The sequence below is a fragment of the Chrysemys picta genome, chromosome 3 (assembly GCF_011386835.1).
Source record: "Chrysemys picta bellii isolate R12L10 chromosome 3, ASM1138683v2, whole genome shotgun sequence".
NCBI classification, from domain to species: Eukaryota; Metazoa; Chordata; order Testudines; family Emydidae; genus Chrysemys; species Chrysemys picta.
This window is the reverse complement of record NC_088793.1, coordinates 26829769-26847058: the sequence shown is the minus strand read 5'-3', so window position 1 is coordinate 26847058 and position 17290 is coordinate 26829769. Positions and strand designations below refer to the sequence as shown.

General features: G+C 41.5%; 1 protein-coding gene across 6 annotated transcripts in view; it reads left to right on the top strand.

The window, feature by feature from the left end:
- Positions 1-17290, top strand: part of VSNL1 (visinin like 1) — a 140434-nt gene that overhangs the window by 69698 nt on the left and 53446 nt on the right. The gene's annotated exons all lie outside the window — the stretch shown is intronic.

Here is a 17290-nt window from a genome sequence, read left to right as displayed (position 1 = left end):
CCGGCTCTGGACCACACCATCCCCACAAATATTATAAGCATCCCCCTTCCCGCTGCCAGGGAAGGTTACTGTACAAACACTGCCATCTGCAGTGTATATGAATTAAATTACCATCTGTGCACTTTAATTCTGTACATTAAAACAGCGTTCCGAAAAGTCCTGTCTTCCAGAAGACTGTGACTCCCTAGTGGTTGTTTTGTGAAAACCCTGCTATTACTGCTTTAGAGCGTTGTGTTTTGTATTGAGTGATTATTGATTGCCTCTGTTTTAGATGATGTTTGGCGTGTGTCCTACATTGACTTGCATCTTATTTCTCATGCATGTTTGTAGGAAAAGTAAATAAGCGTTTGCAAAATATGTATGTGTAGCAAAATATATAAGGTGTTTAACTGTTGTGGAACCATTGCTTCCTGTTTGATAAATTACAAATAAAAACTGGGGAATGAGGTCTAAATAAATATTTGTGGAGGGGGGTTGTGTGGGAGGGACAGTTTTATGATATCATTTCCCAGCCACGAGGACTTCTTTTCAAAAGTGTTTGAGTCATCCTTAGAGGTCATTGTAGACTCCCACAAGGTGCTTTACCCCAGGGGGAAATAGCCCAGAGATAAAATTTAGTTCCATTGTTACTGAGTGGTAGTGCAAAACGTAAATCAGAGTATGAGGGTTCAGTGCTGCTTAAAAGCATGAGAACTTTGACAACAGCCAGATTTTCCTTCTCTGTGTATGAGCTTTAGCGCCTTTATGTTCCACTTGTGTTTGGAAATATAAGCTAAGTAAGATTCCCCAGTGTTTGGCTATTCCTGCTTTTGTTAATAAGTACCCTTAATATTGCTTTAACATAACTCTTATGTGTTTAGCCTAGTTTGTTATAGGCTGAAAATTATATATGTCTACACACAGGGCAAAATCCTCACTCTGCTGAAGTCAGTGGTAAAACTCCCATTGACTTCAATGAAACCATGACTTCACAGTTTCTCTCCCCTCATGTATATTCTGTAGAACAGTGGTTCTCAACCAGGGGTATGTGAGCCCTCGGGGGTATGCAGAGGTCCTCCAGGGGGTAAATCAACCAGTGGCGTAGCCAGGTTTTAACAGCAGAGGGAGCAAACACATAAAAAAGGCGCCATCCGCCACGAAGGAAAAGAAAAGAAAAACCCAAGTCTTGCCGCAGAAGAAAGAAGGACCCGCCACCGAATTACCTCCAAGACCCAGAAGCTTTATGCCTTTTAATAGTGAAAATAAATATGAAAAATGCCAGCACCGGATCTGGAGCAGCAAAAGTGCAATCCTTTGCCTGAGGAGGTATAGAGGGAGGGAGAGGAGGCTGGGAAGAAAAGTTGCCCGAAGTCCTGAGCAGTAAAGTGTAGCTGGAGCAGCAGGAGGTAGAGCAGCAGCTGTGAAGGGAAGAGACCGTCCGGAGTGGAGGGCAAGTCTAGGGCTGGGTGTCAGCACACAAGCTTAAACTCCAGAGATCCAGCGCAATGCAATGGGGAGGGAGGGAGTATGTAGAGGGGAAAGGCATTTGAAATAATCATGTTAAAAAAATAACACAGAGGCAACTTTGCTGCCCTAAGGGCTTGAGCAACTTTGTGAAAAGTACGGACGGAACTTGCATCCAAACTTCCCCCACTCCCCAAACATCCAGGCAAATGTGACACCCGGGAAAGTGACAACGCACGTCAAAGCAGTACATTTCCAGGGAGCAAGACAGAGCTAGACGTTCTTGACCATTGGAGGCTGCATCTACAGATCTGTGCCTGGGGTGCAACGTATAGAGCTGTAGATCTCTGCACGGCTGCAGTGTACTTACAGAGAGTACAATGTAGGCCCAGGCATGAATAACGTACTGAGAGATACTCGGAGGTAAATCTTAACTGCTTCAACGAACCATACCCTTACAAACAACAGTGTGGACTTTAGGGACGGAAATCAATGCAGACTATGCAATACCTTATGTCTTAACATAGAAAATGCAGCAGCTTTTAATGCTACATTAAAAAAATAACCCTAAGCACATCTATGTTTTAATGCAGAGTGGCCCAGGGGATTAGCAGGAGACGGGGAGCAGCCCACTCCGGTTCCCTCGCCCCCCCCAGCCGTGTCGCTCAGGGGAGGGAGTTTGGGGGAAGGGATTCCCCCCCTGCACTCACTTGCAGCGGTGGAAGCGGAGCAGCTCGGCCCCAGCCAACTCTACTCCGCCATCTCCCAGCTGCGGCACTCCGCTTCCTGCCGCCGGTGAGTGCAGGGGAGGGGGGACCTTAACCCAACCTCCCCGCACTTACCGACGGCAGGAAGCGGAGTGATGCAGCTGGGAGCTGGCAGAGTGGAGCAGGCTGGGGCTGCATTGCTCCGCTTCCCGCCACTGCTGGTGAGTGCAGGGGGTGGGGGCGAGGAGGGACCTTTCCCCAATCCTCCCCGTGACACGACTGGAGCCCGGGCAAGGGAAGTGGAGCAGGCTGGGGCCGCGTTACTCCGCTTCCCGCAGCAGGCAACCCGGGGGAGGGCGCACAGGGAAACTGCTCCCCACCCCAGCTCACCTCCACTCCGCCTCCGCCTCCTTGGGCCTGAACGCGAAGCCACCGCTTGCTTCTGTGCCCTCCTGGCTTCCTGCACAAACAGCTGATTCGCGGGAAGCCAGGGGGGAGGGGCAGAGAAGCAGAGTGGGAGGCACGTTCAGGGGAGGAGGCGGAAGTGAGCTGGGGCTGGGGGGCAGGGCGGGGAGCTGCCAATGGGTGCTCTGTACCCACCAAATTTTCCCCGTGGGTGCTCCAGCCCTGGAGCACCCAGGGAATCGGCACCTAAGGCACCACTTTTGGAGAATGTGCTCAGGGGGAGCGGCTGCTCCCCCTGCACCCCCCCTAGCTATGCCCCTGAAATCAATTCGTCTAGATATCTGCCTAGTTTTACAACAGGCTACATAAAAAGTGCTAGCAAAGACAGTACAAACTAAAATTTCATACGGACCATGACTTGTTTATACTGCTCTATATACACCTCTACCCCGATATAACGCTGTCCTCGGGAGCCAAGAAATCTTATAGGTGAAACTGTGTTATATCGAACTTGCTTTGATCTGCCAGAGTGTGCAGCCGCCCCTCCTCCCCCCCCAGAGCACTGCTTTACCGCGTTATAGCTGAATTCGTGTTATATCGGGTCGCATTATATCGGGGTAGAGGTGTACTATACACTGAAATGTAAGTACAGTATTTATATTCCAATAGATTTATTTTATAATTATATGGTAAAAATGAGAAAGTACGCAATTTTTCAGTAAGTGTGCTGTGACGCTTTTGTTGTTTTATGTCTGATTTTGTAATCAAGTAGATTTTAAGTGAGGTGAAACTTAGGGGTACATAAGACAAATTAGATTCCAGAAAAGGGTACAGTAGTCTGGAAAAGTTGAGAGCCACTGCTTTAGAACCTCAGAGTTACAAACACCAGAGTTACAAACTGACTGGTCAACAATTGTTGTTTTTAGAACCAGCAGTATGCAATCAGGTAGCAGCAGAGACCCCAAAAAAAGGGAAAAAACAGTACAGTACTGTGTTAAATGTAAACTACTAAAAATATAAAGGGAAAGTTTAAAAAAAAAAATTTGACAACGTCAGGAAACTGTTTCTGTTCTTGTTTCATTTAAATGAAGATGGTTAAAAGCAGCATTTTTCTTCTGCATAGTAAAGTTTCAAAGCTGTATTAAGTCAATGTTCAGTTGTAAACTTTTGAAAGAACAACGTTTTGCTCAGAGTTATGAACATTTCAGAGTTACAAACAACCTCCATTTCCAAGGTGTTCGTAACTCTGAGGTTCTGCTGCTTTGTTTGAGGTGGCACCAATAGTTCTGTGTTTTTGTTTTTTTGTTTTTGTTCCCTCTCTCTCCCCCCCCCCCCTCCCCCCCGCATGTTGATTAGTATCAGATCTGAATTCATTGCAGCTGGGGTACTTTCTATGAACCTGACTATGCAGCACTTAAGACGAATAGCACTCATGCAACTAGACCTTCTTGTGTAGAATGTTTGCTTGTTTACAGAACTTGTTAATGGGAGTGTTGTATAAAAGTGATATGTCTGTATACAGGTGTATGTGTAGACAGTTTAATAGAACACCTTGTATTGGCATATAAAAATATTTAACATTGCCTGTAAATTTGTAGATTCAATAAAGTTTTTGTTGTTGTTGTTTTGTTTTTAATGCACTGCAACTGACTTGCAGTGTGCAGCTCTTAAGAGATCTGAAGGTGTAGGGTTACTGTTGTGATTTTGACTGAATTGGTGTCATGGCTATCAAGATTAGACCCCAGACTTTGTTCCCACATAGCTGAATGATACTGAATAGTTTTAGCAGCAGTTTTACTGGAGGGTTGTATTTATTTAGTGTTTATAGTATATTCATCATAAGAAACTAATTTACAAAAATACCTTAAAGTAAAATTTGGGACCGGAGGCAAATCAACCTAAATACATGGGCATTCTGAATTCATATTGTGATTCCATACATCTTATTTTGATTTAAAAGGCCAAATTCATTCTGCTTTAAGTTTTGAGTTCAGCAGGATTACATCAGGAATAAATGTGCCCCATACTGTGCAAGTGTACATAATGGGCATTAATGATAACATGAGCTATGTGTGTGTACTAAGTGGAAAATAGGCTCCTATGATGTCATACTTCTTGGAATCGGGTCACTGAACATGGCAAGCAAAAGCAAATACCAATAGTCCTACAAATGGAAAGGAAATATTCAGAGCCATTATGGTATAATGCACCTTAGGTTAGTATTAAATAATAAATTGGGTGTAAAGTTTTATGGGTTTCTTATGTATTTTATTAAACCAGATTATTGAGTTTAAATTTAAATTGTTCTGAAAAATATAATATGATTTGATTAGTCAAATAATTTTTCATGTTTTGGGCTATCCCTCATGTTCCCTGACTGAGATCCAACTGAATTCTACTCTGTCATTTTAAGAGTGTATGGGGAAAAAAATAGGCTCTATTCTCAAATATTTACTGAAGATTAGGTAGGTGGATCTCCATTCCAGCTCCTCACCCCAGCCCAAATTTCAGGATATGCCAAAATGTATTGTAGGAAGTACATAGCTCCTCAAATTCTTAATAAACAATACTTGTCCACCCACTAGCATATTTATAGGGTCTCGTGAGTAAGACATTCAAATATATACACAGGGATTGTTGTCGTTTGGACAAAACGGGGAAAAACAAAACACAAAAACAGTGTTGGGAGAAGTTTCCCATCTTGAAGGCTGGATAACTTGCATAGTGAGGAAGGATGTTTTTTTGTGGGGTGAAGGCACTGGACAGGGGCTCTAGAGATCTAGGGTCAATTCCTCGCTCTGCCCTAGACAAGTCCCTGTGTAAACTTGTAAACCATTTAATATTTCAGTGCCTCAGTTCCTCATCTGTAAACTGTGAATAAAAATACTTCCTTTCTCCTACTCTTTATCTTTGTTTTATGTTTAGACTGTAAGTTCGTTAGAGCAAAGACTGTCTCTTATTATATGTTTGCACAATGTCTAGCACAATGGGAGATGAGCTCAGTTGAGGAATCTAGGCACTACTATAAAAATAATAATATTCATCAACAAAGACAACCATTTCAACTCTACAATAATGTTTAAGTATTGATGGCTTTATCTAATAAAGTAGGAATGATGTCTTAATTCTTCTCTAATAAGAAAGATATTTAACTGGTTTGGATAAAACATGAACCTCCGTAAACCTTTGTCCATGTTTAAAACTGAGCCTAACCTGAACCTTTTTTTAATGTTTGGATGTGGGCTCCCCCGCCCTCCCCCATTACTACCTGCAGCTGTATAACCAGAAGTAACAAAATAAAATACGGAAAGTTGTTCTTTCATAATGACTGGAAATAAAAATGTCAGAAATTGTGTGAAAGAATCTGTTCTCATGAGGTTTCCAGCCCAGATTTTCCTGTCTATAGGGTTTGGATTATTCACTTGAGTTTTGAGTGCCTGCGTCAAAGGCCACTGAAGTCAATCAACGTATTTTCATTAATTTCACTGGGCTTTGGATCAGGCACTGGGTAAGCATCCAATCTATGGGCACTTATTTGAACTCTGAACCTTGTGAGAGTCTTGCATCACTGGTGCCCATCCTAGTGCCCATAGATGTCACCATCTTATTCTGCCTTTAAACCTGCTGCCTCCTCACCCTGTTACTCATGCCACTGTATGCAAGACAGCAGAACAAGGGACATAGTTCTCATCACAACAAAATTAGGAGGATCCTTGTCCAACCCTGCTAAAGAGAATTACTGCACTGTAGCACTTTACTGGACATTCTCACTTGTTCCACTCCACTGCAATATTAAAGGGAACTAGATGAGTATACCAATGCGGGACAATGAACCAGTTCTCCCTTAGTATACTAGAGGGGGATGGAGCAAGGGTAGATGGGCATGCTATTTATTTCAGGGAAGTCTGTCTGTGTGTGCCTTACAGGATGTAAACATTCAGGAACAATTCAGCTATATGTAAAGATCACTCCAGGAATTCTGAGAAGTTTCCTAGACCATAGAGCAGTTCATTTAGTAGGATATCCTGTATGCTTTTTACCAGCAGCATGTACACACCTAACATGATGTAGTCATACATCATATCTATGTATCTATAAATATGACTTAAGGATCCATGAGGAAGATAATAGTAATTATTTTATAATGAGCTTTTTAAATAGAAATTGGATAAGAAGCCATTATTATTAATAATAAGAATTTATTATTTATTCTCAGGGGTGGAGCAAAGGTCCCCAATCAGGGCTAACGTACACAAACAAGTAAAACAAAGCCAGTCTTTGCCCCCAGAGATTTCACAATCTATATGACTAGATGCAACAGAGAGATAAAAATACAAATGGGGACCTGTTGGGGAGAAGGCGCAGTAGCACTATCAATGCGGGGAGGGATAGCTCAGTGGTTTGTGCATTGGCCTGCTAAACCCAGGGTTGTGAGTTCAATCCTTGAGGGGGGCCAGTTAGGGATCTAGGGCAGAAATCTGTCTGGGGATTGGTCCTGCTTTGAGAAGGGTGTTAGACTAGATGACCTCCTGAGGTCCCTTCCAACCTTGAGATTCTATGCTGTTTGGCTGCTTTGAGGAAACATCAAATAGACAGAAAACATGTTAAATGTATTCCCTCAGTGCTAACTCAAAATCTAAACATTTGATAAAAAATACAATGAAATCATTTGTGACAAATACCTGATAAAGACACAAACTTCTGCAAAAGTAAATTTATCCTGTTTAAAGGTAACTATATAGAATGCACTTAACAGAAGAAACTGTAAAGCACAAATAAAAAGCGAGCAGATTGGGACATAGAATTTTCATAGAGTAGTGTTTTTCAGCATGAAATACATATTTGGTGCTCTAATATTGTATTAAATAGGTTTCTGAGAAACCGTGAAAAGACAACATTACTTTTAGTACAACGCTAGTTAACATAAAGAATGTATTCTTGGCAATGGCAAGATTCTTACTGTCTTTCTGCAATTTCCCATAACACTGCTGTTTTCGCTATCAATATATCTCCTCTTTCTCCTCGCTAGCAACATGAATAGGAGGGTGTTATGCCAAACATCTATGCATATTAGACAACCACAATAGAAATGTCTTGCATTTCTTAAGTAGAAGCCAGGAACTCTCTGTACCTGCTCACATGAATTCTAAAACAAAGGGGGAGGCTGTTCTTCCCATGGAAACACCCACGAAAGGACCATCCTTTAAAATTAGTCCAGCACCTAATATCTCCCTCCCCCAGGAGGCAGCATTAACTGTGAAGCCGATTCTTTGTGTGATTGGGGAGGGGGATGATACATGTAACGTATTCCCATATTTCTCTCTATATATAGATCTTGGACTCAGAAACATTTTAGGAAACCTCTCTTCAGACCAGTCTCTAACAGTCAGATTTTCAAAGCTCAGCATGCACAGTTTAAAAAAAATAACAACTCTTGTTTAGACTTCAAAATAAGTATCAAGATACTCAAACGAGATCAGCACATTGGATGCCAGGCTGTTCTGAAATTGAAATCCTGACCTCATTGAAACCAATGGAAGTTTTCCATCCTGGCTCTTATTTAGGGGTTTAATTTTAAGATAAGCTTTTTTGAAATTCTGGCCACAGGTGTGGGAACTGAGCACTTAAAAATCTGGTTGTGAGCTCTTTTGAAAGTCTGGCCCTAACAGCTGAATTCAGATTCTCTCATAAAGTATAAAGAAAGTTTATTTGGTAACCATAGAATTTAAAGGCTAACATATCTTTGTGTTTATCTTTTTTGTGTGAAAAGCACGAAGATACGATAGTGATGGGCAACCTTAAAAAAACCCTGGTTAGATAGTAGAAAGGTAATCCAACCCAGAGCATTTAAAAAGCTGACACACATCCATGCATATATTACATTCCAAAAGATCTTAATGAGGGAAAGCCACACTAGGAAAATTCTCCAGATACTTCAAAAATATGTAAATTCATTCCCATTTTCCATCTCTCTAAAGATTTCTTTTTTTGAAAAGCATGTTTGCTAATTACAAAAACTATTGTGCATCATTTATAAAGGGCTTTGTTCCATTACAGCTAACCTTTACTACCTGTTGGGTCCCTCATTTGGAATGTCAAAATTATTTCCATGGCAAAACCCTGTGAATTCGTAAGTACAGGTTATGACTTCCCTGGAGGATAAAACAGAAGGAAAGGAGCGGTGCAGCTGCAAGGGAGAAAGCCATCATTAAAACATAATATCAGGGAATGCAGAAAAACACTGGCAAAGTAAGAGCCCAATCCTGCCACAATCAGGCCATGGATTTCTTTGTGTAGTTATTGTTTTATTATTTGTTTAAAGTGGTGCTAAAAGCTCCCAAATAGAGATAAAGGCCCCATTGTGCTATGCAAGTGGTTCACAACCTTCTTCCAACCATGACCCATTTTACAACAGAAAAAAAGTTTTAGGATCCCCCTTTCTTACTTTTCAGGACCCGCCTCTCCCCCCCCCCCCCCCCCCCGCCTCCATCTAGCCATAAAGAAACCTGTTCTTAGGAGTCGCAAATGCCATGTTGGGAACCCATGTGCTAGATACTGAACATACTCCAGTAAGAGACAAACCATTCCCGGAAGAGCTAACACTCTAAATAACCAAGACAGACCAAGGGTGGGAGAAAAGAAGTATGATAGTCTCTAATTTGCATATGGGGAACTCAGACATGCAGAGATTAAATGACTTGCCCAAGATCACACTGGAAGTTTGTAACTGAGCAGAGAACTGAAATCAGATCTCCCAAGTTCCAGTCCAGTGCTCCAAATGCAAGAGCATCCCTCCTTGTTTGTTTGTTTGTAGTATAAATGTTTTCTTTTGCTCTGGAATGATTCAGTGAGCACTCTCTTTAAATTGCAAGAGCACAAGGTCTACAGGGATTCATTATAGCAAAGATGACTAGATTGTAGCCAAATGTGTACTGTGGATAGATCTATTATTATATATAAAGGGTGGCCTCTTCATAATTAAGGTTGTGACCATCTTCTGGTATTTTAGGTCTCCTGTAAGTTTGATTTAGTCATAGCTTTAAACACTAGGAAGATGGTGAACTGCTGTCTTTTAGTAAGTTTAATGTGACACATTTTTTACAAGCGGCCTTTCTACTTGTTTAAATTATTTAAAACCGTTCAGCACTACAAGGTTCATGAAGGAGTCTCTGAAACTAAGGGAAGTATAAGATATTTTATTTTGATACTGGAGTAAACTTGTATTGTGAGAGACAAGGAATTTTGTTTCAAAATATAGGAATGTTTTTCTGTGGTGCCATGTGTCTATTTTCAATATCTGTTTTGTAGACACAACTCAGGCTGAACAAACAGTCTTCATGTTACGGAAGGTGCACATGGGAACTCTGAGTTCCGTACTGAGCCCTGATGTAAACAGTACAATTCCACAGATCCCAGGGCTGAATTGGCCCCAAATATTGTATTGGACTCAGTAACATGTTAAGAAACCAAATGTCCATAGTGATCCCCGCCTTCATGGTCTCCAGGAGAGACTGTCGCAACTCACTATACCTATGTCTGAGCTATCCAACATTAAAAAAATTCAGTTAGTCCAGAATACAGCAGCCTGCCTGTTCACCAACACTAAGCACCAGGCATACATCATCCTGGTGCTCTGCTCACTATGCTGGCTCTCAGTAGAATACTGGATCAGATTCAAGATCTCAGGTCTTCAAGACCCTCCATGGAACTGGTCTGAAATACCTCCAAAAGTGCCTTTCTCTTTGTAGTGATGGCCTCCGCTGAGAGCTATATTTCTTAAAGACAATGAAACTTCAAGCCCAAGCGTAATAGCAGTAAGAGCTGGAGGCAGGGCTTTCTCAGCAGTGTGTTCTAGGTTTTGGAATTCGCTTACTGGAGAATATTATAATAACCACAAATCTCACCACTTTCAGTGTGAATTCCAAAACACAGCTTCGAGTTAGCTTTCCCCCAGAATAAAACCTGCAACAAATGTGGGGAGGATGGGAGAGGGAGAAGAGCGTTTCAGAGAGTGAGGGGGGGGAGAATAAACAGGAGATATGCAGTGGCTTTGTACTTTTTTGTGCTGGGCATTCTTGTGGGTCGGTAGGTTAATAATGAATAGTTGTGCCTCTTTAGGAAGTTCTGTGGCATAGTACAACAGTCAGGTGCTGGATTAGGCATCAGTTTAGATGCCTTTTATTATTATGTAGGCTGTAGTTGAGATTCAGATCAGGTTTCTACTAACCATAGCTTGAACAGTCCCAGTACCTTGGGATATCAACCATATTTTTACTGAACGAGAGTAAATTCCCCTCTTTTCATGTTTAATTAAGCTCACATGAATTGCCTGTTTTCACCAACAACCCTATTAATTGCAGAGTTGAGATGACTGACTTAGCATGAGAGTTTGCTCTCTTAATTGTATATTCAAGCACAACAAAACAACACTAAAGAAAACATGGAGGTTGGAAGATAAATGGACAAAAGCAAGAAAATTCAGTGTAGAGAAATATATACTGATATTTCAAAGGACTAGTGAAAAATGCTAGATCCCACTTTGTCTTCAGGAGTGGTTTGTATGGAATCCATACTGCCCAAGGATTTTCCAGGCCTGTTGGTTGCAGAGATAGCACTCCTGCCAGAAGTGAATGTACAGCCTTTCATAAAACCTCGCTCTCATCCAGAGAAACAGAAGCAGAGGTAACCCAGCATCTCCTTCTTTATCACGGAGAGGAGTTAACAACAAAATCTAGTTGGGATTATTTAAAAACTAACACTGTTAAATAACAGGTTTCAGAGTATCAGCCGTGATAGTCTGTATCCGCAAAAAGAACAGGAGTACTTGTGGCACTTTAGAGACTAACAAATTTATTTGAGCATAAGCTTTCGTGGGCTAGAGCCCACTTCTTCGGATGCTGTAGCCCACAAAAGCTTATGCTCAAATAAATGTGTTAGTCTCTAAGGTGCCACAAGTACTCCTGTTCTTTTTACTGTTAAATAAGACAGTCAACAAAATAGAGTCAGAGGTTGTTCTGAAATCCTGTGTGGGTCTTGCCATCAATTTTCTACAAAGTCCAGTCACCTATTAGTAGACTTGGAAAGACTAGATTTTTTATCAGTAGATATCGGTAAACATTGATTTCACTCTGCAGAAAACCCAATGAAAAAATATTTTGATCAAAAATAAGAGACCTTTACAATTAGGCAAGGTAAGAAAAATACTGGTTGAGAACTTCTTAGAGTTTGATTTAAGGATATTTATTTTGTATGTGATGTTGGTTAAACGGTTATAAAGCTTTAACTTTTTGAATCTCAGCATTTACTGTCAATAAATAACTATTGTTGGACCCCCCCCCCACCATTGTCTGATCCCCTCTTAATTTCCTACAACTGTGAAAATTTAAATTTGATAAAAATTGAAAAAAAAATGCTTAAAATAACCATTTATATGACCCATCAAAATTATAAGCAAAATAAAAATCAAATTCTACCAAGCCTACCCATAAGGTATTTCAGGCTGTGCTTATCTCCCTCACGCTGGATTCTTTTCTACCATATGCAAAATGCACCATATATATAACTTTTAATCTGAGGTGCTAAAGGGCTAGGGAGAGTGTCGCCCAGACCTACTGTTCATCATTAAGAAGGTGCAGCAATGTCTTTCTACTCCCTTCCCCTCACAGCTCATTCTGAATGAGTTTCGCCCACCTGTTCCTTAAAGAAGTGTTACTGTCAATCTGACTAGTTTCTAAAGAGATTGGGACCCCTTCCCCCTCTTATTTCCCAGTTTGCTATCCTTTGCAGCAGTTGTGGTACCTCACCTCATAGCATGGTACTTCACCTCCAGTGTTTCCAGAGCAGTCAATATGTCAAGTGATGCTATAGAGAAAGAACTGCTTTCTACTTTTGGAGACTCACCAGATACCTTTTGCAGTGTCTACTCCCTTGATGTGTGTGGCATAAGGTTAATGATATGTTGAATACCGTAGATTTGGGACAGAAATCTCAGCACAATTTAAAGCCACGTTAATATCTGTTATAAAGCATCCTAGCAGTGGGGTGAGAATCTAGCCGGTGGAGCTTCATGTCAATGGAACTATGGCAATTTACATCAGCTGAAGATCTGACCCAGTATGTCGGTATCTAGAATAAGGAACTTGTCAGATTCTCAGCTCTGCCACTAACTCACTGTGTGGCCTGTCTGTGTTCTTATAGCATGCCCAGCATCTTAATATGCATTACACCTTGAATGGTCCCTTAGAATATGTGTTAACTACTTTTGCTAAATAATGTGTTCCCCCTTGTATTTAGCTCTGACACTCTGAGTACCTTTCCTGGGTCTGAAAAAGAGCTCTGTGGAGCTTGAAAGCTTGTCTCTTTCACCAACAGAAATTGGTCCAATAAAAAATATTATTTCATCTACCTTGTCTCACCTAAACCCAGTCACTTAACTTCTCTGGGACTATGTTTAACAAGAGATGATTTGGGATCTAGCTATGAAAAAGTTTCCAATGGTTGGGAGTATTTGGATACAAGTTTCTGGGTTGGTACCAACACTAACTTCTGTAAAAGGCATGACATGCTCCCCAGAAAACACTAGGAAGGAGCAGTCACTGAGTTTGCTTGAGTCTTGGGGACTCCTGTTCTGTTCAGGGTGCACAGGGAATGGAGGTTCTCTGCACCCACTCCTACTCACTCATATGAGGGCCAAGTTTTGACTTTCTTGAAGGTGAAATATTCTTTTCCTTTAACCCTATCTCCCTCTTTAAATATTTTTTTCCCATGCACCTTTATTTAAATATGTAGCTGTTTCCTAATTTGGTAATGATATGCCCTAATTTTGTATTATGTATCAGCACAGATAATTATGTAATTAGGCTACGTATCTGTAATGATAGAGATGTCTAAGTACCTAACAATTAAGACAGAAAATTATGTAGCCAAAATCCTCTAAAACATTATGAAATAAGGCCTGCAGAGGGCACCTGCAGAGCACTTCAGAATACTTCCCCCTGCCCACCTGCATTACCTGTCTTTCAAGGATTAACTTCAGCCAGCTGTTTTCATCTGATAGCTGATCTCAGCAGTGCCCTTAGATAGCTGGGAGCAGGTGCAGTTTGCATCTGAAGTGCATGTGATGCAGCGCTAGTGTTACTGTTTCACAGTTTGCCCTAGCATCTTTACATGGGTGTTCGAAAGGATGGGGGAGACAATGGATCCTTGCAAGACTCCTCTGAAAGTAGAAGAGCTGACATCCATCTGGATGAGGCTTGGGAAGAGAATGGTTGAAGCCCCCTCAGTGCAATCATGCTAATCCCTACCACGTCTACGAGTAGGATTCTAGAGCTGATTGTATCAAATGCTGTCGAGAAGGCCAGCAATGTGACTATGGAGATGAGAAAGGTGTGAATTACTGGGGTGAGCTACACATCCACAATGAAAGTCATAATATTCTAGCCATGCAAAGATGGAAAAAGAGCATTCCTGTAACAGCTCCAAACTGGACATTCAAAAGCTGCCAGGGATGTAACAGTATCCCCAGGATACAAACGCCGGTAACAGAAGCAAGGGATACCCTTTTAGTCAAAGGGGCCACTGTTATCCCTGCCATTTCCTCTTGTTGCTTCCCCAAATCCAATATCACCTCTGCCTTGTCTGGGTTGAGCCTTGGACTGTTAGCTGCCATCCAAGCCCTAGATGTAGGGAACTGAGTGACTGCACCATCCCTCTCCAATGCTGCACAAAGACCTAGCTGAGTGTTATCAGCATACTAATGGCACTGCACCCAGAACCATCTCCCTATATCCCCCTAGCTGTCTTGTACTAAACAGAAGGGGCCTTAGTGGCACTCCATATTATAGGATTAAAAAATCATAGATTCCAGTATTAGGCCCCCTTAGCTTAAAATAAATATTTTTTTAGTAAAAAATCAATATCCAATTTGAAGAATTGTTTAAAAAATGAAAGTAAATAAATAAAATAACTCTTGGCCTGAGAATGGTTAATTTTCAAAGTTATGGTACGTGGGTGGTTCCCACAAGTCAGTGGGAATCCTATGGCTAGAATCTCGAACAGCTCTATCGAAGTGTGTCTTTCATTTTTGAGCATTTAAAGCAAATGTTTGCTGCTGAAGTATAAGTATCTTCAAATGAGAATTTAGAATGGAAATGTTTATACACTGGTATATACAAAGGTTCTGTGGAACACTACCATAATAAAGCAACCAATCAATCTGTTTATCATTTTCTACTAGAGTTAAAATATAGTATGTAACAAGGAAAACCTGAGGAATTTATGGTTCTAGATTAAAATTGTAAGGAAAATACAGGGATTGGTGGGACTACTCACATGAGTACCTGCTGCAAGATGTGTGTACTCCATACTTATTTTTTTAATCTTTCCCTCATGGGAATTTTTCTACATAAGAAGAGGAAAGTCTTGTCTGAAACTGGTGTATGCAGTGGGCCTGATTTTACTTTCACAGCAGTGTAAATCAGGAGTTAGTGCTGTTATTCCAGTGTTAAACCAATATGTAACTGAAAGAAGAATCGGACCCATTGTACTCTTTCCAGGTTCCCTTTCCACTTGCCACTCCTTCCTGGACCGTTAGAGAACAGCACATGCTTTGAATGTTCAGATAAAGTCTATTTTCACCTTCAAAAGACTAAGCTGCTTGCGCAGATACTGCCAGCAGCTCCATAACACTTTAGGAGGAAGTATAGTTGAAAGCAAAAAATAAGGGGAGAGGAAAAGAGGGGGAGTCCATGTAATTCAACAGTTTCCCCCCAAAATTAAATGTTTCATTGTTGTTTTTTCTCTCCTTTGCACGTGAACAACAAATGTAAAACATGTTTCATTTCTCTAAAACAGGCTCATTTTGCTGTAAGCATCACAGCATTTGTATGTGAAAATGATGAAAATTTGCCTGAGACAAATGTGTGACATTTTTTAGGTTTGTTTCCAGAGTGAAAACTCAACACATTCAGTCCCCAAATTGTGCTTTCCTGGTAAAGGTGACAGTTGACACTTCACCGAAATTACCCAGTTCTTGTGAAAATGATTCGTTTAGCACAACTCTCTCCTAAGGCAATCCTACAAAAGAGGACATTAGTTGGGAGAGTCATATACAGTCTTAGAGTTTGAGGCCAGAAGGGACCCCCAGATCATCTAGTCTGACCTTCTGTATATCACAGGCCACTGCCACCACCTAGCCCTCAACCAGTGAAATAAGACCAACGTATTACAACGCACAGAGACTAGAAATAAGATCCCGAACTCTAGCCAATGGATTATTCTGAGTTCAGTGTAGAGTGGGAATTTTCTTGCCTGGGTACAATGAATGTATTCATTCCAGAAATAAAGAGGTTGCCAAATAGATGTTTGAATAAAAGTATGTTTGTGCTTTATATGTGGGGAAAAAATTGCTCAAGAATAGTTAATCCCTGTGAAAATATTGCTCCTGTATTACTGCCATGGTTAGCCTTTGCCTTAGGGTGTCTTTCACTGTGGCAAGTTATGTGTTTCAGTTTTCTATACTTGAGCCATTGTTCTTTGTTTTCACGGAATGGCTCCTCCCAGGCGTTTTCTTCAGTTTCACCCATCTTGGGCTTATGCACCCACACATCAGACACTGCAAGAGTATCTTGTGCTGCGTTTCAGATTCCAGCTTGGTAGAATGTCATTATTCTACTTACAGTATTGTGAGTTGGAGAAAGAATCGAAGGGCTTAATCCTGTAAGGATCGCCGATTTCAATGTGAATGGCTCATGGGAATAAGGAATACTCAAGTGAATGAAAGTTTTCAATAAGGGGTGATGTCCTCACCTCTGCTCTGGCCCTTTTATGCCAAGTAAAAGACTGGAGCGGTATAAAAGTACTCTTAAAATCCCTGTCTGCTGAGGGGAGTATTTCCATGGGTCAGGAACTGAGGAGGACAGCCATAAGGCTGCTTTCCATGGATCCCCTCTGACGCCCTGACATGGGGACATTCCAGAGGTGGGGCTGGGTGTGGGAGGGACATGTCAGAGTGGGGCCAGTTTACATAGTCCGAGCAGCACTACAGCCCATAGGGCAGCCCCAGGAGGCTACTGTAACTTACTTGGAAAGATCCACCCCAGAATTTACCATTGGCTTCCTGAGAATTGGAAGATTCTTGTTCAGATCCTTTCTCCACATCAGCAGAGGAAGGAATTGAACCCCGGTCACCTGCATCTCAGGTGAGTGCTGTAACAGCTGGGCTAGGAGAAGCTGGAAGAGGCATGCCTGTCGGATTCCATTCTCACAGGTTCTGCAGGGTTTTCTAGTTCATCAGCCAAACATAAATTATACTCCCATATCTGCTGTCAGAGCCTTTTCTAGCGCCACCAGCTCAATGCCACTCAAAATATCTACAACCAGCCGCACGTTATTGCTGGTATCCATTGGAGAAATGCCGTCTAGTATGGAAGACGACTGTTGATGGCACTTGATGCCTCTTTCCTTTTCCAGTGCTGCTAAAGCCCCATGTCCAACCCTGGTTATAGTGTTTAGGAATTAAGGAACTTTCAGAAGATTGCATTTGGAGAGGCAACATGGCCAGTGGGCAGAGCACTGGACTGGGAGTCAGTTGAGTTAGGTTCCTGGCTTTGCCACTGTCCTGCTGTGTGACCTTAGGCAAGTTTCTTCACTGTTCTCTTCCCATTCTATGTCTGTCTTGTTTACAATGTGAATAAACTCTTTGGCATTACGGTAATATAAACAATCATAATAGTAAA